This window comes from Artibeus jamaicensis, unplaced genomic scaffold, assembly GCF_021234435.1.
Source record: "Artibeus jamaicensis isolate MK-2021 breed Jamaican fruit bat unplaced genomic scaffold, CSHL_Jam_final contig_426, whole genome shotgun sequence".
Classification (NCBI taxonomy): domain Eukaryota; kingdom Metazoa; phylum Chordata; class Mammalia; order Chiroptera; family Phyllostomidae; genus Artibeus; species Artibeus jamaicensis.
Genome location: NW_026521826.1, coordinates 4,470,419 through 4,484,063, shown reverse-complemented (window position 1 = coordinate 4,484,063; position 13,645 = coordinate 4,470,419). Strand labels below are relative to the sequence as shown.

General features: G+C 36.8%; 1 non-coding gene across 1 annotated transcript; it reads right to left on the bottom strand.

Annotated features, from left to right (window-relative positions):
* Window positions 1–482: 482 nt before the first annotated feature.
* Window positions 483–646, bottom strand: LOC119056698 (U1 spliceosomal RNA). The gene has a single exon (XR_005083929.2). It is a non-coding gene; the product is annotated as a U1 spliceosomal RNA (small nuclear RNA).
* Between the last annotated feature and the right edge of the window lie 12,999 nt (window positions 647–13,645).

Genomic DNA, 13,645 nt, shown 5'->3' with positions numbered 1-13,645 from the left:
ATATGTTCATAGCTTAATAGGTCTATTGTCCTATTTTCCTCCCTTTGGTCCAAATTGGCAGTGTCTCTGCTGGTATAACGCCATCCCTGTTCCTAGGTTCTGCTTTTCTTCTGCTGAGATGGCTGATTAAATCCATGGTTCACATCCATAATCACTTTATCAAGTGACTCTTCACCCATGTCCTTGGTGTTCTCTTCATAGCACGCTCACACTCACCCTCGTTCTCTCGATGTCTCTGAATACACTGGTTTTCCATATCTCGAAGTTCTGAATCCTTATTGCTTAACAATTCCTTCAATTTGTCCCTCTTCTCTCACATTTTCTAATAAGGGATAAGGAAAGACTAAGCCACTTACTCAACACTTTGCTTAAGAAACTCGTCAACTATTTTGGTTGTACCTCAGTAAAGCTGACATTAAAAAGAAAATCGCCTTAGCTAAATATCCTCTCCAATCCCTCCTTCCCTCCCTCCCTCCCTTTGTTAGGGGAGAACACGAATGCAGTACTCCACTACCACAAATTATGCAGTCGAGTCTCCCACATTTGGGGAAATCGCAGGGGTCAGCATACCCAGAGGGCAATGGTTGAACCTCACCCTGGGAAAACCATCTTCATGATCATGGTATCTCCCCTGCCAGGTGAGTATAAAATATCCAAATTCTTTACTCTCAAGTTCTTCCTTCCACAGAACACTAGAACATAATTCGGTCAAATTTTTGCCACCTTATCACATGACTCACCTTTCCTCCAGTTTTTAATGCCATGTTCTTAACTTCCATCTGGGACCTCACCAGAATCACCTTTAATGTTTGTTTTTCTGTCAATGGTCTCTCCAAAGCAATCCAGTCTCTACCAATTACCCAGTTCCAAAGCCACTTTCGCATTGTTAGGTTTATGTTACAGCAGCGCCCCACTTCTCAGCACCAAAATCCATATTGGCCACTTTGGGTCATCATGACAAAGTATCACACACCAGGTGCTTAACAGCAGAAATTCATTTTCTCATAGTTCTGGACATTGCAAGTCCAAGATCAAGGTGCACAAAGGCCTCATCTCCAAATACCATCACACTGGGGATTAGAGCTTCAACATATGAGTTATGGGGGGGAAATTTGGTCGATCGCAGCTATTATTTTCATGAAGTTCTTCGACTAAAGAATTTCAGAGTTAAGAACTGCCCCTGCAGCCCGTAGGCGCTTTCTTATTCTATTACTCTAGTTTTCCTCCTTTTTTACTGAAGCTATTGAAGTATTACTAGGGATAATGGGAAGATGTATGATCTCTCCTTCCACAAGTGATGACTTGCCTACGATCTCTGCATGGTGCCTGTCTCATCTCAGTTCCAGAGGGGAGGCAGACTATATAATAGTGGAAGGGACAGAACTTTGAGGTCAGACACACCCTGGAACAATATCTATGAAATAGAGATACTGATAGGGGCCCATAGCAGTGCATCAAGGTCATGTAGGTAAAAACTCCCACATGCTCGCTTTTTTAAAAGATAATTTTTATTTATTGATGAGAGAGAGAGAAAAACAGAGAGGGAGAGAGAGAGACAGATAGACAGACAGACATCACGTTGTTGTCTATTTATTTATGCATTCACTGATTGTTTCTTGTACTTGTCCTGACTGGGGATCAAACCCACAACCTTCGTGGATCAGGACAACACTCTAACCAACTGAGCTAGCCAGCCAGGGCTTTCATGCCTGCTTTCAGCAGGCGCTGGGCCCATGGTTTTAGTGTATCCAATGATACATTTTAAAAATCATTCAGCACAATCAGCGGGACTTATTCCAGAGATGTAAGGATGGTACAAAATCTGCAAATTTATCAAAGTGATACACCACATTCGCAAAATGAAGGATACAAATCATATAATCATCTCAAGATAGGGAAAAAAGCATTTGACAAAATTTAACTTTTATTCACAATAAAAACTCCCAATAATGTGGGTATAGAGGGAATGTACCTCAACATAATAAAGGCCATTTTGACAAGTCCAGAACTAACATTACTCTCAATGATGAAAAGCTGAAAGTTTCCCCTCTAAGATCAGAAACGAGACAGGCTGCCTGTGCTCATCACCCCTATTCACCACTGTACTGTAAATCCCAGCCATTAATAAGCAGAAAAATATAAAAGGCATCCAAAAAAGAAATGATGAAGTAAAATAGTCTGTTTGGAGATGCCATAATCTTATATATAAAAAACCCTAAAGGCTCCATAAAGACTGTTAGAACTCTTAATGAATTTAACACATCTGTGCAAGATACAACATCAATATTAAAAATCAGTTTTATTTCTGTACATGAACACAGACTATCTGAAAAAGAAATTTAAAAAATCCCATTCAGAGTAGCATCAACAATTGTAAAATATTTAGGAATAAATTTAACCAAGGAGGTGAAAGACCTGTACATTGAACACTTTAAGACATTTAAATCATAAGAAATTTAAAAAACCTCAAATAAATAGAAATGTCTTATGCTGATGTATTGGAAGAATCAGTATTGTTAAAATACCCATACTACCCAAAGCAATCTATAATTTCAGTACAATCCCTATCAAAATTTCAGTGGCATTCTTCATGGTAATTAAAAAAAGTCATAACATTTGTGTGCAACTACAAAAAACCTGAATCACAAAAGCAATCTTAAGAAAGAAGAACATGATTTCCTAGCACCAACTTTATAGACCAGAAGGTACTTAAAGTGCTGAAATAAAAGAATTGACAACCTAGAATAATTTACCAAGCAAGGGTATTATTCAGAATTAAAGGAGACAGTTTCCTAGACAAGTGAACACTAAAAGTTTATCGTCATTAAACCAGTTTTACACGAACTGTTAAAGGGTCTTTAAGCAGAAAACTTAAGAACATAACCAGAAATAAGAAAAAAGAATGGAAAAAATCTTACAGGTAAAGCCAAATATTTAATAAACCCACAGAATCGCACATTTAAAAAAATTACTGCAAGGTCAAAAGAAAAAATATCAATCTCAACTCAAAGTACAAGAAGTTAGAAGATACACAACACAAAAATATCTAAAACATGACATCAATTAACAAAGCATGCAGCAGGGAGGAAAAATGTCATCTGTATAGAATATATTTGACTTAAAAAATTTCAACTTAAAATAGACTGCTATGGTTATACAATGATATACATAAATCTTATGGTAACAACAAACCAAAAATCTACAAAATATATACAAAGAATAAAGAGGAAATAACACAAACAAAACACTAAGGAAAACCAGCAAACTGCAAGGAAAGAGATCAAGAGAAAAAAAACAGCTATAAAAACAACCAGAAAACAATTACAAAATGGCAATAAGTACATTCTTATCAATAATTACTTTAAATACAAATCATTAAATACTCTAATAAAAATACACAGGGTGGCTGAATGAATTATAAAACATGATCTATATGATGCTTACAGAGTCTTACTTAAAATTGAAAGACAAATACAGACTAAAAGAAATGGAAAAGATATTCTATGCAAATAGAAATAAAAAGCTAGGGTAGCAATACAGTATCTGACAAATATACTTTAAAACAAAGTAAATAAAAGAAAAAAGACAAAGGACACATAATTATAAAGGGACCAATCAAAGAAGAGATTATAGAAATTGCAAATATCTATGTACCCAATATGAAAGCCCCTTAATATATAAAGAAATTAGTAATTGTCATAAAGGGAGAAACCACAGTAATACAATAATAGTAGGGGATTTTAATACCCCACTCCCATCAATGTATAGTTCATCCAGGCAAAAAAAAAAATTAATCAGGAAATTAATAACCATAAAAGTCACATTAGACCAGATCGACATAGGACATTTTTAGAACATTTAATCCAAAACTGCAGAATCTACATTTTTTCCAAGTACACATGGGACATTCTACAGGATAGATAACATATTAGACCTCAAAACAAGCCTGAATAAATCCAAGAGCACTGAAATTATATCATGCACCTTTTTTGACAATGACATGAAACTAGAAATCAACTACAGGAAGAAAATTGAGAAAAACACAAATATGTAAACTAAACAACATGCTACTAAACAAGTAATGGATCAAGGAGAAAATCAAAGAGGAAATTAAAACTATTTTGAAACCAATGAAAATACAACTTTTCAAAGTTTATAGATGCAGCAAAATAGTCCTAAGAGGGAAGTTCTTAGCTATACCAGACTATGTTAGCAAACGAAAATCCCAAATAACTATTCTAACACTATACCTAGAAAAACTAGAAAAAGAAAAATGAACAAAACTCAAAGTAAACATAAAGAAGGAAATACTTAAGATCACAATGGAAAAAACAAATAGTAGAAAAGATCAATGGAACCAAGAGCTGGTTCTTTGAAAAAAAATAAACAAATTTGACAAAACTTTAGCCAAACTCAAGAAAAAAAAAGAGCCCAAATAAATAACATCATACATGAAAGAAAAGTTACAACCGATACCACTGAAATATAAGGTAGTTTAGTGTTCATTAAAGAATACTTTAAACATTATATGCCAACAAATTTGACAATTTAGAAGAAATGGATACATTTCTAGACAAATATAATCTTCCAAGACTGAACCAGGAAGAAATACAAAATCTAAATAGACTAATAGCTAGCAATGAAATTGAAGCAGTAATCAAAAAACTCCCCAACAAATAAAATTCTAAAACTAGACTGCTTCCCAGGTGAATTCCACCAAACACTTAGAGAACTATTAACATTTATCCTTCTTAAACTATTGCAAAAAATTGAAGAGGAAGGAATGTTTCCAAACTCATTCTGTGAAGCCAGTATTACCCTGGTATCAAAAGAAGACAAAGACATTACATAAAAAGAAAATTTACAGGACAATATTCCTGGTGAACATAAATGCAAAAATTCTCAACAAAATATTAGCAAACTACATTCAATAATATATTAAAAGATATACTATGACCAGTGATATTCATTTCAGGAATACAAGGATGGTTCAACATCAGTAAACCAATCAACATGACACATCATATTAACAAAATCAAGGATAAAAACCATATGATATTTCAATCCATGCAGAAAAAGCATTTGATAAAATTTAACATTCTTTTATGATAAAAACTCTCAACAAAATTGTATAAAAAGAATATATCTCAACATAATAAAAGTCATATATGACAAATCCATGGTTAATATCAAACTCAAAGATGAAAAGTTAAAATCTTTTTTTCTAAGGTCAGAGCCAAGACAAGGATGCCCACTATCACTTCAGTTTAATATGACATTTGAAGTCATGGCCACAGTAATCAGAAAAAATAAATAAAAGGCATCCAAATTGAAAAGAAATAGTAAAACTCTCCTATTTGCAGATAAAACAATACTACATATAGAATATTGTGGAACTTGTGGCCAAGATGGAAGCGTAGGTAGATATGCTTTGCTTCCATGCACAACCAAAACAACAACAAATTTAAAAACAAAAAATAAGGCCAAGATGGAGACGTAGGTGAAGGAAACACCTTGCCTCTGTGCACAACCAAATCTAAGAACAACTATTTTTAACAACAATCAAAACCAAGCCACACAGAAAATCGACAATACGGAGTCCAAAGACAACGAAATGCTCAGCTAAACCGGTAAGAGAAGCGAAGCCAGCAGCTGAGCAGGTTAGCAAGAAAAAATTCCTGGGTGGTGAGCGATGTGCAAGCAGCTGAAGGCGCTGATCGCGAGCTAGCTACGGGAGCGCACAGGGAAGAGGCCCGGCGGGCTGTCTGCGGTAGGTCGGTCGCGCATCTTCGTGCAGAGAAACCAGTGAGAAGAGAAGCCTGCACGGGGCAGCAGGCTCGCACAATTCTGATGGGATAAACAAGCCCGGGGCAAGTGGTGTGACTGGACGGGCTGGGCTAGCAGAAAGGACCACCAATTGCTCCCTCTCTGACCACGCCCCCACACACAGCATCACAAACCAGCAACCTGGGTGGCCCCACCCACCCTGGTAAACAACTAAGGCTTTGCTCTGCTTACTTAACAGCACGAATAGACCAAAATGGCTCAAGGACAACTCAGAGCCCCAGAACCGATAGATCTAAGCCATGAAGAAATAGCCAGTCTTTCAGAAGCACAGTTCAAAACACTGGTTATCAGGATCCTTACAGAACTGGTTGATTTTAATCACAAATTAGAGAAACATATGGAAGCTAAACTAATTGAAATGAATGGTAATACAAAGGAAACCAATAGTAATGGAAAGAAAATTGGGACTCAAATCAAGGGAGTGGACCAGAAGGAAGAAAAAAATGATCAAACAGAAAAGAATGAAGAAATAAGAATTCAGAAAAATGAGGAGAAGCTTAGGAACCTCCAGAACATCTTTAAATGTTCCAACATCCGAATTATAGGGGTACCAGAAGGGGAAGAGGAACAGCCACAAGTGGAAAATTTATTTGAACAAATAATAAAGGAGAATTTCCCCAATCTGGCAAAGGAAATAGACTTCCAGGAAATCCGGGAAGCTCAGAGACTCCCAAAGAAGTTGGACCCAAGAAGGAACACAGCAAGGCACATCATCATTACATTAGCCAAGATTAAAATGAAGGAGAGAATCCTAGAAGCAGCAAGAGCTAAGGGGACAGTCACCTACTAAGGAGTTCCCATCAGACTGTCAGCTGATTTCTCAAGAGACCTTACAGGCAAGAAGGTGCTGGAAAGAGGTATTCCAAGTCATGAAAACCAAAGACCTACAACCAAGATTGCTCTACCCAGCAAAGTTTTCATTTAGAATGGAAGGACAGATAAAGTGCTTCTCAGATAAGACCAAATTCAAGGAGTTCATCATCACCAAGCCCTTATTATATGAAATGTTAAAGGGACTTACCTAAGAAAAAGAAGATAAAAAAGATGAACAGTGAAAGGACAGCAAACTCACAGTTAGTAACAACCACACCTAAAACAAAAGCAAACTAAGAGGACAGCTAGATCAGGAGCAGAACCATAGAAATGAAGATCTCATGGAGGGTTAGCAACAGGGGAGTGGGAGGAGGAGAAGGGGGGAGAAGGTACAGAAAATAAGTAGCATAGACAGTAGATAGAAAATAGATAGGGGGGAGGGTAAGAATAGTAGGGGAAATACAGAATCTAAAGAATTTGAGACACGTGTTCATGAACTAAAGGGGGAAATGGTGGGGGAGGGGTATGCAGGGTGGAGGGGAATGGAGGGGGGAATAGAGCAAATGTAATGGCATAATCAATAAAAGTTTAAAAAAAATAACCAGAACTGCCAGAAAATCAAACTGTATGAAAGTCTAATAACAAACAAGTTAAAGAAGAAACATTTTTTTAGACTGGTAGAAGGGGTGGAGATGGGAAGCCAGGGCAGAGACGATATGCAGCAAGGTAGTGGCTGGCAGACCAGGTGGTCCCACATTCACATGTGAATAAGCCAGGAAGAACAACTGGGGAGCAAGACAGACTGCGCAACCCAGGGTTCCAGCACAGGGAAATAAAGCCTCAGAACCTCTGGCTGTAACAACCTGTGGGGTTGTGGCAGCAAAAGAAACTCCCAGCCTCACAGGAGAGTTTGTTGGAGAAACCCAAAGGGTCTTAGAATGTACACAAATTCACCCACCTGGAAACCAGCACCAGAAAAGCCCGATTTGCTTCAGGGTAGCAGGGGAAGTGACTGAAAGCTGGCAGCGAGACAAGAAAGTGGCATTGTTTCCTTTCTTACGCCTCCCCAACATACAGCACCAAAATGCAGTGAAGAGGGTTGCCCCACCCTGGCAAATACCTAAGATTCTACCCCTTACTACATAACAGATATGCCCAGACCCCCCCCCCCAAAAAAAATGTGGTCCAAATGAAAGAACAGGTTAAAGCTCCAAAAAATAGAACTAAGTGATGAAGACATAGCCAACCTAGCAGGTGCAGAGTTCAAAACACTAGTAATCAGGATGCTCACAGAAATGGTTGAGAATGGTCACAATTTAGAGGAAAAGTGAAGGCTGTGCAAACTGAATAAAAAAATATGCAGGGAACTAACAGTGAAGGGAAGGAAACTGAGATGCAAATCAATGATTTGGAACAGAAGGAAGCAATAAACATTCAACCACAACAGAATGAAGAAATAAGAATTCAGAAAAATGAAGAAAGGCTTAGGAACCTCTGGGACAACTTTAAACATTCCAACATCTGAATCATAGGGTGCCACAAGGAGAAGAGGAAGAGCAAGAATTTGAAAACTTATTTGAAAAAATAATGAAGAAAAACTTCCCCAATCTGGCAAAGGAAATAGACTTCTAGGATGTCCAGGAAGCTCAGAGAGTCCCAAAGAAGTTGGACCCAAGGAAGCACACACCAAGGCATGCCATAATTACATTACCAAGATTAAAGATAAGGGGAGAATCTTAAAAGCAGCAAGAGACAAGGAGATAGTTGCCTGCAGAGAAGTTCCTATAAGACTATCAGCTGATTTCTTAAAACAAACAAACAAAAATACCACCAAAAAAACTCAAAACACCTTACAGGCAAAGAAGGGGCTATAAAGAAACATTGAAAGTCATACAAGGCAAGAACCTACATCCTAGGTAACTCTATCCAGCAAGGCTATCATTTAGAATGGTAGGGCAGATAAAGTGCTTTCCAGATGAGGTCAGGTTAAAGGAGTTTATTACCAAGCCCATATTATATGAAATGTTAAAGGGACTTACTAGGAAAAAGAAGATAAAAACTATGAACAGTAAAATGACAACAAACTCAGTTATCAACTGAACCAGAAAAGCAAAAATAAAAACAAACTAAGCAAACAATAGAACAGGAACAGAATCACAGAAATGGAGATCACATGGAGGGTGATTAGCAGGTAGGGGGAGGATGGGGTAAAAGGTACAGAGAATAAGAAGCATAAATGGTAGGTACAAAATAGGCAGGGAAAGGTTCAGAATAGCATGGGAAATGGAGAAGCCAAAGAACCTATATGTACGACACAGGCCATGAACTAAGGGGTAAGTGAATGCTAATGGAAAGAGAGTAGTACAGAGTTTAGTAGGATATAGGGGAGAAAACAATGGGACAACTATAATAGCATAATCAATAAAATATACTTAAAATGAAAAAATCCTAAGGACTCCACCAAAAACTAATAAGATTAAAAAATGAATTCAGTAAAATTGCGGGATCAAGAATTCATATACAGAAACCTAGTGCATTTCTATACACCGATAACAATCAGAAGGAGAATTTCAAAAAACAATGTCACTTTCAGTCACACTAAAAAAAACTTAAAAAAAGCTAACAATAATTTAATCAAAGAGATGAAAGACCAGTACTCTGAAAACTATAGGTCATTGAAGAAAGAAATTGGACAAGATGCAAATAAATGGAAGCATATCTCTTGCTCATGGATTGGAATAATATTGTTAAAATATCCTTATTACCTAAAGCGATACACAGATTCAATGCAATCTTAATTAAAATACTAATGTAATTCTTCTCAGAATTAGAACTAATCCTAAAATTTATACAGAACCACAAAGATCATGAATAGTGAAAGAAATTTTGGGAAGAACAAAGTGGGAGATATTATACTCCCTGATATCAAACTATACTGTAAGTCACAATAATCAAAACAGTATGGTACTGGCATAAAAAATATGTAGATTAGTGGAATAGAATGGAGAGCCCAGAAATAAATTCTCACTTATATTGTCAATTAATCTACAACAAACAAGACAAAGATATACAATGGGGTAAAAATAGTCTCTTTAATAAGTTTGTTGGCAAAACTGGATAGATACACGCAAAAAATATAATTGGACAACCTTCTTACACCATATACAAAAATAAATGAAAACTGGATTATGACTTAAATGTAAGACCTGAAACCATATAACTCCATGAAAAAAAACATAGGTACTGAATTATTTGATATCACTCTTAGCAATACAGTATATTATTGGATATGTATCCTCAAGCAAGGGGAAAAAAAAACAAATGAACTACTAAAAAGTTTCTATATCGCAAAGGAAAACATCAAAAAAGTGAAAAGACAATCTACTGAATGAAAGATTTGCCAATGATACATCCCATAAGGGGTTAACATCCAAAATATATAAGGAACACATACAACTTAACACTAAAAAGAAAAAAAAACAATCTAATTAAAAAGTGGGCAGAGAACCTGAATAGCTGTTTCTTCAAAGAGGACATACAGATGGCCAACAGACATGAAAAGATGCTCAGCATCACTAATCATCAGAGAGATGCAAACTGAAACCATCTGTTAGAATAGCTATCATCAATAAATCAGCAAATAAGTGCTGGCAGGGATGTGGAGAAAAGAGAACTCTCATGAACTGTTGGAAGGATTGTAAATTAGTGTAGCCACTATGGAAAACAGTATAGAGTTTCCTGAAAAAAATTTAAAATAGAGCTGCCATATGTTCTAGCAATTCCAATTCTGGGTACTTATCCAAAGAAAACAAAAACAATAATTTGAAAACATATATGCACCTTTTTGGTCACTGCAGCATTACTAGTAATAGCCAAACTGTGAAAGCAGCCTAGATCTCCATTTTTGTCTATAGATACACACACACACACACAATGGAATATTATTCAGCAATAAAAAGGGATGAAAACAGGCCATTTGTGACACAAAATAAAGGAACCCAGGGGGTATTATGCTAAGTAAAATCAGTTAAAGAAAGATACCACAAATACCATCATTTCACTTACATGTGGAATCAAAAGAAAAACAAAACAAATGAATAAACAAAACAAAATGGAAACAGATGCATGGATAGAGAACAAGCTAATGGTTGACCAAGGGGAGGAGGTGGAGGATAGAAATAAAAAATATTTTTAAAGAGAAAATAATGTTAATGTGTGAAAAATATAGTTAATTGAAATTTAAAAACAAAACAAATTGAGTTGAATGAATGGTGCTATATAGGCACCAGCAGACAAAGCCAGCATAGAAAGATAAACCCTTAAGGCTCTCGATTTGGAGAATTTCACCTCTGGAGGAAGCACAGAGCCAAAAGTTAGGGTTTCAGAGGCTCCCCATGCCTCAGTCTGTTTTCAATTCTTAGTGCTAAAGCAGTACTGTGGCCCTGGAAATCTAGGGAGAACAAAAGAAAAGAACAAAGTTGGAGGTATTACTCTTCCTGGTTTCAAACTAAAGTATAGAGCTACAGTAATCAAAACAGTTTGATATCAGCATAAAGACAGACACAGAGATGAACAGAACAAAATAGAAATCTCAGACATAAATTCACTCATACACAGCCAATTAATTTACAACAAAGGAGCCAAGTATTGTATATACAATGGTCAAAGGATAGTCTCTTCAATAAATGGCTTTAAGAAAACTGAACAGCCAAATACAAAAGAAAGAAACTGGACTACTCTCTTACACCATACATAAAACCAACTCAGAATAAAACAAAATACTTCAACATAAAACCTGAAGTCACAAAGCTCCCAGAAAAAAACATAGGGAGTAACCTCCTTGACATCAGTCTTGGCAATTATTATTTTTTGTTTGTTTTAACACCCAAAGCAAGGGAAACAAAAGCAAATATAAACCGGTGGGATTACATCAAACTAAAATGCTGAAGTACAGAAAAGGAAACCATCAAGAAAGTAAAAAGGCAATATACTGAGTGGGAAAAATATTTGCAAATTATATATTTGATAATGATTTAATATCCAAACTATATAAAGATCTCAACTCAGTAGATTACCTCAGGAAAACAATATGGAGGTTCCTCTAAAGATTTAAAAATAGAACTACCATATGATTCAGCAATTCCATTTCTGGGTATTTATCCAAAAAACCAAATCATTGTCTTGAAAGGACACCTGCACCTCCATAATTCATTGCTGCATTATTTACAACGACCAAGACATGGAAATTACCTAAGTGTTTATTGATTAAAACAAATGGGTAAAAAAAAATGCTACACACACATACACAGAGAAACTGGAATACTATTCAACCATAAAAAGTAGGAAATCCGGCCATCTTGCAACATTATGAGTGGATCTTGAGGGCATTATACTAAATAAAATATATCAGAAAAAGAGCAATACAGTTTGCACCACATCATGTTTCAGTCAACAACTGACCTCATATGCAGTGGTGGTCCTGTAAGATTATAATGGAGCTATAAAATTCCTATGGTATAGAGATGTCAAAGCCATTTTAGCATCGTAGTGCAATGCATTACAATGACCTACAGTAATACACTGAACAGATTTGTAGCCTAGGAGCAATAGGCTATGCCATGTCGCCTGGCAGTGTGGTGGTGGCTGTACCATCTAGGTTTGTGTATGTGCACTCTACGATGTTTGCACAATGACAAAACTGTCTAATGACACATTTCTTAAAAGATGTGCCTCTCATTAAACGATGCATAAGTGTACTGTAAGACGTCACTTATGTGTGGATTCTAAAAACAATCCTGAACGTATAGATACCCAGGACAGATTGGTGCTAACCAGAGGTAGGTGATGGGTGGGCAAACATGGGTGAAGGCGGTTAAAAGGTACAGACTCTCAGTTGTAAGATAAATAAGTCCTGGGAATGTAACACAGCGTGATGCCTGTAGTTAACACTACTGTATTGGTACACGTATTTGGAAGCAGCTAAGAGAGTAGATTCTAATAATTCTCATTACAATATAAAAAATTTGTACCTATGTGTAGTTTGAGTGTTAACTTACTGTGGTAATCATTCAAATAATTATGTTATACACCCAAAACTAATACAGTGTTACATGTCAATTGTATCTCAGTTTTAAAAAGGTATTGAAAGCCTCCTTTTTTACCATTGAAATAGAACTTAGATTTTAATTATTGAATAGAAAAATGAAACACCTCATTAATAGGCAACCTCAGACTATTCAGGGAACAAGATGGTGCACTTTACAAAGAAAAACTCTTCTCCAGACATCAGAGAGCTCCTGGGAGACATTTAGTCCTTTACAATGTAGAACTAAATTAAATGTTGAATATCTTAATTCACAGAGGCTGCCCAGTAAGTTCTTTCCTGAACAGAGTACTGTGAGATGGAGAAAGTGAAGCCTGGACTAAGCACAGCGTGTTATTAAAGAGATGTTCGGCACCACTGAAGAGCTGCGCTTTGATTGGCAGATGACTGTTGCATGAATACAGAACCGCGTCTAGGGACCTGTGGCCCACGTGCAGAGGCCCCACCATGTGAGGGCTGGGCCGTCATTTACTCTGCAGCAGGCTCTGGGTTAAGTGCTTTTCCTATGTTATCACACCGAATCCATTCAACCATCTTGGAGCAAGGATTTTACAAATATAATATGGAGTCCATTTTACAAATGAACAAAACAAGGCCAGAAAAGCTAACCTCTTCCCACTTACACAGCCAGTAAGGGATGGAGCTAGGCTTGTGAACTTGGAGCTTCTGACTCCCTGGGATTCTCTTAGCCATCAAGCTAACTGCAGAGCAGGAGCACTGTGGAGGGCTTGTATTTGGGGGCCCTCAGCAGGTGCTCAGATACTGTGAGGCACACCCTGGGTGGCAGGAGGTGCCCACCTGTGGGAAAACTGTAAAAATGAAACACTTTGGGAAGTGGGCATTGCCACTGAGTGGAATATGCCATTGAGGGGCACCCCTTGG